We start from the raw sequence: 6,829 nt of genomic DNA on the forward strand, positions 1-6,829 counted from the left end.
GCAGCCACCGGGACCACATAACACCGGTCCTGAGAGATCTGCATTGACTCCCAGTATGCTTCCGAGCACAATTCCAAGTGTTGACCTTTAAAGCCCTAAACGGCCTTGGTCCTGTATATCTGAAGGAGCATTTCCACCCCCATCTTTCAGCCTGGACACTGAGATCCAGCACCGAGGGCCTTCTGGCGGTTCCCTCATTGCGAGAAGTGAGGTTACAGGGAACCAGACAGAGGGCCTTCTTGGTAGTGGTGCCCGCCCTGTGGAACACCCTCCCACCAGATGTCAAAGAGATAAACAACTACCTGACATTCAGAGGACATCTCAAGGCAGCCCTGTTCAGGGAATTTTTTAATGTGTGACATTTTAGTGTATTTTTGGTCTCTGTGGAAGCCGCCCAGAGTGACTGGGGAAACCCAGCCAGATGGGCGGTGTACAAATAAATTATTATTATTATTATTATTATTATTATTATTATTAATAATAATAATATTATACCGCGCTGAGCTAGATCTCCAACTCAGTTCAATGCAGTTTCCTGTGTTCCCATGCCCACACCATTTTGTCTGTCTCCAATAGATTATGAGCCTCCGCAGGGAGGGATTTTGTCATTTCTGTGTGGCGCCAAAGAGGCGTTCGGTAGTAGTATTAGTGTCAGGGTAAAGAAGTGAGTCCCTTGAGGACACAGGACAGTTTCTAGTGCAAACCCCCAGTGGAGAATCCTTGCTGAGGTTGCCAAGCAGACAGCAGAGGAGACAGCAATGCTCAGACGAACATGGAAGGAAACTTCTGCTGTTTTTGGGGAAAAAACTCTGCTTGATATTTTGGCTCCGGCAAAAGACAGCAAAGGAATCCAGTTCCACAGAAGCAAGTTAGCCTTCCCTGGATTTGACAAGAGCTGAATTGAACATGGGTGAGGAGGGCAGAACGAAGCAACTGCTATTATCAGCTCTGCCCCTCCGTATCTATCAGGCCTTGCCCCGGGGGCAGCTGGTTCCGTCTGATGCATCTTCTGTCCCGAGAACAGACTCGTAAGACGAGTCCTGCAGCAGGGACAGGACAGAGGCCGGTCAAAGTCCAGCACCACAAAATTCAGCGCCATCTTATAGCAAACCGTCAAGATGACCAACACCAAGGGGAAGAGGAGGGGGACACGTTACATATTCTCAAGACCCTTTCACAAACATGGTGTGGTCCCTCTTGCTACCTACATGTGCAACTATAAGAAGGGTGATATTGTTGACATAAAGGGCATGGGCACAATTCAGAAAGGCATGCCCCACAAATGTTACCATGGCAAGACAGGAAGGGTATACAACATTACCCAGCATGCTGTGGGCATTATTGTGAACAAGAAAGTTAAGGGCAAGATTCTGGCCAAGAGAATTAATGTGCGAATTGAGCATATTAAGCACTCAAAGAGCAGAGACAGCTTCTTGCAGCGTGTGAAAGAAAATGAAAGGAAGAAAAAAAGAAGGAAAGGAAAAGGGAATTTGGTTTGAACTAAAACGTCAGCCTGCTCCTCCAAGAGAAGCCCGCTTTGTGAGAAGCAATGGCAAGGAGCCAGAGCTGCTGGAACCAATTCCATATGAGTTTATGGCATAGTGTATGTGAACAAAAAAAAAAACAAACATGTTGAGGACCTATTTTTTTTTTAAAAATTCAGAGGTGTGTGGGTTTCAAAGAAGAGCTGAGTTATGGTTCAGAATCTGCAGATTTGGCAAGTTCACACCAACATGTGAGTAGATTTCCCTCTTGTCCACAGTTGCAGGGCTAGATATCGAGATGATTCTCAGTCTGAAAGTTGTTACGACTGTTAAGTTTCTCTGCAAACTCAGGTTTCTAGTGTAGCGGTACCAGTAATTTGGAACCTTGTTCCTATTTTAACCATACAAGCACTTATAATTCTGTTGTTTCACCACCTGCTTAAAAACCTGTTTTGTTTCAGCATTTGTCGTTTGTCCTGCATTTCAGGATCTTATAAGTTTATGGCATACCTCCCAACATTTCTCCGATGAAAACAAGGACATCCTATTCCATTCTTTCCAACATTTCTCTGATGAAGATAAGGATGTCCTTTCCATACTCTCCAACATTTCTCCAATGAAAATAGGGGCATCCTAAGGAAAAGGGACGCTGGTGGCGCTGTGGGTTAAACCACAGAGCCTAGGACTTGCCGATCAGAAGGTCGGCAGTTCGAATGCCCGTGACGGGGTGAGTTCCCGTTGCTCGGTCCCTGCTCCTGCCAACCTAGCAGTTCGAAAGCACGTCAAAGTGCAAGTAGATAAATAGGTACTGCTCCGGCGGGAAGGTAAACAGTGTTTCCATGCACTGCTCTGGTTCGCCAGAAGTGGCTTAGTCATGCTGGCCACATGACCCGGAAGCTGTACACCAGCTCTCTCGGCCAATAAAGCAAGATGAGCGCCACAACCCCAGAGTCGGTCACGACTGGACCTAATGGTCAGGGGTCCCTTTACCTTTAAGGAAAAGTGGGACATTCAGGGATCAAATCAGAAACCGTGACAGGTTCTGTAAATCCAAGAATGTGCTTGGAAAACAGCGACACTGTTATGGTGTACACCACAGTGACTTAAAAAGAAGTAGTTTATGTCTGCATATCGGCTGCAGTCCCAACCATGTCTTTTCAGACGTAAGCCCCATGGAGTTCAATTGCGTTCACTCCCAGGAAAGTGGGGTTAGGCTTACAACTGCTCTTGCAAAACCAGCCCATCTACAGACTATTTAAGATTGCAGGTGCTTCCAGGACGGACGTCGATACAGATGCATTGTGGGAGCGTGAAGGCGGCTGTCTCTGTCGACAGTTTCCAAGCCTGTGACACCTCCCAACTGCCGTGTTCCAGTTTGGTGCTGCTGTTTCTCCCCCCCATCCCCACCTCAAGTCTGCTTGAAAATGATACGTGCCAAAAAGGATTGCAGAAAGGGGGAAATGAGTGAGTTGTGTGTTTGCAAGCTATTGCAAACATGACAGGCATAATGGCAGCTCTGTCCTTCTACCGCAACAGGATACACTTTGGGACTTGGCACACATTCCAGGCCTCGCATGCTCTCCTCCCTGAGTCTCGGAGGTCTTCGAGATGTTCACTGGGGCGGACCAGGCCTGCCGGAGTGCATTGTGGGTCATGCGGCCGGCAGCTGGGAAGGCGCACAAGCGTGGAGACAGAGATGGAGGGAAGGGAGGGGAATTGTGAGGGAGAAGAGCTGCATCCTAGACATGCTCCAAGAAAAGGCTGGCTGAGAGCAGATGTTCTACCACAGCAGCAAAACTCTTAAGCAAAGCCTTCCTTCTTCCTCACACCCTCGTCCTCCCATCGCAGCTCTGGAAATACAAAAGGAATTCTAACAGACCTGACAGCAGAACAAAAGGAAAGGTTAAGGCAATTCTAGGCTGCATCAAACAAAATCTAGTCTCCAGATCAAGGGAAGTCATAGTACCACTCTATTCTGCTTCGGTTAGACCCCACCTGGAGTCCTGTGTCCAGTTCTGAGCACCACAATTTAAGAAGGATATTGAGAAGCTGGAAGGTGTGCAGAGGAGGGTGATTAAGAGGATCAAGGGTCTGGAAATGAAGCCTTATGAGGAACGGTTGAGGGAGCTGGGCATGTTTATGTTGGTACTAAAGGGTTAAGAGGTAACAAGTCGCTCTAATCACTGAGCAGCTGGAAGTCATTAAGCATCCAGGAATGTGAGTTAGTTTGTATAAAGAGTCAGTTCACCCGTGTTTCTCTCTCTCTTCCCCCCTTGACCTGACTCGCAGACTCAGTTTGTGGCCGTGTTTGCTGATATGAGTTAAGTTTAGAGTAAAGTTTTCTTTATGCCGGAGATAAAAGCATGTGTGCTTTATCGCCAGGGTTTTTTCTTTTGTGAATAAAGTTTTTTTCCTGAGTTCCAAAGTGCTTGCTCCAGGATTCTTCATTGAAAGGTACTGACTCTCCTGCCTTCTTCAGCCGCTGCACGAAATTCTCTGCTGAGATAAGTCTTATGGCGTTGGAAGCGCACTGGACGTTTACTTAACATTAAACTAATCAAAGTTTAATGGACAGTTTAGCCTGAAGAGGAGAAGACCAAGAGATGAGAGGATAGTCATCTTCAAATATCTGAAAGTCTTGCTTTCTGCTATTCCACAGGACCCAGGCCAATGGATACAAATTGCAAGAAAGGAGATTCCAGCTAAAAATTAGGATGAGCTTTCTGATGGTAACAGCTGTTTGACACTGGAACCAACTCCTTCAGAAGGTGGTGGATTCTCCTTCCTTGGAAGAAGAAGAGGAGGAGTTTGGATTTGATATCCTGCTTTATCACTACCCAAAGGAGTCTCAAAGTGGCTAACATTCTCCTTTCCCTTCCTCCCCCACAACAAACACTCTGTGAGGTGAGTGGGGCTGAGAGACTTCAAAGAAGTGTGACTAGCCCAAGGTCATCCAGCAGCTGCATGTGGAGGAGCGGAGACGCGAACCCGGTTCACCAGATTACAAGACTACCGCTCTTAATCACACTGGCTCTCAAGTTTTCCTCAACCTCAAGTTGGAGGTTTTGAAGCAGAGGTTGGCTGCCTATCGGTCAGGGATTCTTAAAAGTGAGTTCGGTTTCAGTGTATCTGAAGAAGTGTGCATGCACACGAAAGCTCACACCAAGAACAAACTTAGTTGGTCTCTAAGGTGCTACTGGACAATTATTATTATTTTTTATATATATTTCTACTGCGTCAGACCAACACGGCTACCTACCTGAATCTATCTATCTACTCTATCTATCTATCTATCTATCTATCTATCTCATAGAATCATAGAGTTGGAAGAGACCGCAAGGGCCATCGAGTCCAACCCCCTGCCAAGCAGGAAACACCATCAGAGCACTCCTGACATATGGTTGTCAAGCCTCTGCTTAAAGACCTCCAAAGAAGGAGACTCCACCACACTCCTTGGCAGCAAATTCCACTGTCGAACAGCTCTTACTGTCAGGAAGTTCTTCCTAATGTTTGGGTGGAATCTTCTTTCTTGTAGTTTGGAGCCATTCCTCCATGTCCACTTCTCTGGAGCAGCAGAAAACAACCTTTCTCCCTCCTCTATGTGACATCCTTTTATATATTTGAACATGGCTATCATATCACCCCTTAACCTCCTCTTCTCCAGGCTAAACATGCCCAGCTCCCTTAGCCGTTCCTCATAAGGCATCGTTTCCAGGCCTTTGACCATTTTGGTTGCCCTCCTCTGGACACGTTCCAGTTTGTCAGTGTCCTTCTTGAACTGTGGTGCCCAGAACTGGACACAGTATTCCAGGTGAGGTCTGACCAGAGCAGAATACAGTGGCACTATTACTTCCCTTGATCTAGATGCTATACTCCTATTGATGCAGCCCAGAATTGCATTGGCTTTTTTAGCTGCCGCGTCACACTGTTGGCTCATGTCAAGTTTGTGGTCAACCAAGACTCCTATCTATCTATCTATCTATCTATCTATCTATCTATCTATCATCTATCTACTGTATCTATCTATCTATCTATCTATCTATCTATCTATATCTATCTATCTATCTATCTATCTATCTATCTAATCTATCTATCATCTATCATCTATCATCTATCATCTATCATCTATCATCTATCTATCTATCTATCTATCTATCTATCTATCTTTCTATCATCTATGACATCAGACATCCCGTGACTTTAGGGAGTGCAAGAATGCTGGCCCTACAGACTTTACAACTTAGAAACTGACGCAGAGCAAAGAGACAAGGAAGGAGGTGGAAGTCAAGGGAAGGCAAAACAAGGGAGAGTGGGCTTGAGTCATGAAAGCTTACACCATCATAAATTTGTTAGTTCTTTCAGGTGCCACAAGGCTCTTTCGTTGCTTCTTTTCATTTAAAAAAAGAAGTGATCTGAGCATATGATCCCCTCCCTTTCTCTTTTTTTCCAGGGAGGCGAACATTTTCGCAGAAATAATTGGAGGTGATTTGCACCACCTTGCTCTCTGTGGATTTCCATAATGAGAAGAATACGGTAAAGCGAGCGGTTGATTCTCTGCTTCCCGGAGCAAAAATTCAGAAGCGGAGACCCCGGGAGCCTGTTCAAAAAGGGCTTGCCTTTTCTTTAAAAAAAAAATGTATTCTTTTATTAGGTCATTTGCCTTTTAGCAGGGAAGTGGAGTGTAGACTAAACACACATGCAATACCAACTAGAAAATAAAAACACAAGGCAACTGTCCCTTATCTCGTGCCCTCCAAAACCGTTGTACTACAACAGGTATGCTGTCTGAGCCTGTTCTCCCCTCTCTGTGTCCCAAATGATATTCAGAGGTATACAACCCCTTGCAATGGAGGCTTCCCTTCACTGTTATGGCTCATGGTCACTTAAAAAGGTAAGAACATCCTGCTGGATCAGGCCATGGCCCATCTAGTCCAGCATATTCTTCTCGCAGTGGCCAACCAAATGCCCAAGGCGAAGGCCAGAAGCAAGATTCGATCACAAGAGCAACTCTCCCTTCCTGTGGTTTCCAACTCAATGGTGTAATATTGGAAAATGTCGGTCACTTCTCCTACCTGGGCAGTTATTTTTCCACAAGGGCCAACATTGATGCCGAAATCCAGCATCACCTGAGCTCTGCGAGTGCGGCTTTCTCCCAACTGAAGTGCAGAGTGTTTGAGGGCCGGGACATTTGCAGGGAAACCAAAATGCTTGTTTACAAAGCTATTGTACTACCAAACTTACTATATGCTTGTGAAACATGGACCACTTATAAACCGCCATCTCCAACTCTTTGAAAGATTCCATTGACGGTGTCTCTGGAAATGTTTACACATCACTTGGGAAGA

General features: G+C 45.8%; 1 protein-coding gene, 1 long non-coding RNA gene and 1 pseudogene across 3 annotated transcripts in view; 2 read left to right on the forward strand and 1 right to left on the reverse strand.

The window, feature by feature from the left end:
- Nucleotides 1-6,829, forward strand: part of LOC307212053 — a 326,205-nt gene that overhangs the window by 176,857 nt on the left and 142,519 nt on the right. The gene's annotated exons all lie outside the window — the stretch shown is intronic.
- Nucleotides 1-6,829, reverse strand: part of XKR6 (XK related 6) — a gene marked incomplete at its 5' end in the record, with an annotated part of 172,786 nt that overhangs the window by 65,972 nt on the left and 99,985 nt on the right. The window lies entirely within an intron of this gene.
- Nucleotides 1,074-1,621, forward strand: LOC307211917 (large ribosomal subunit protein eL21 pseudogene; annotated as a pseudogene). Its single transcript has one exon. The product of its transcript is annotated as a large ribosomal subunit protein eL21 pseudogene (transcript).

Source organism: Podarcis cretensis, assembly GCF_951804945.1.
Source record: "Podarcis cretensis genome assembly, chromosome: 3".
NCBI classification, from domain to species: Eukaryota; Metazoa; Chordata; class Lepidosauria; order Squamata; family Lacertidae; genus Podarcis; species Podarcis cretensis.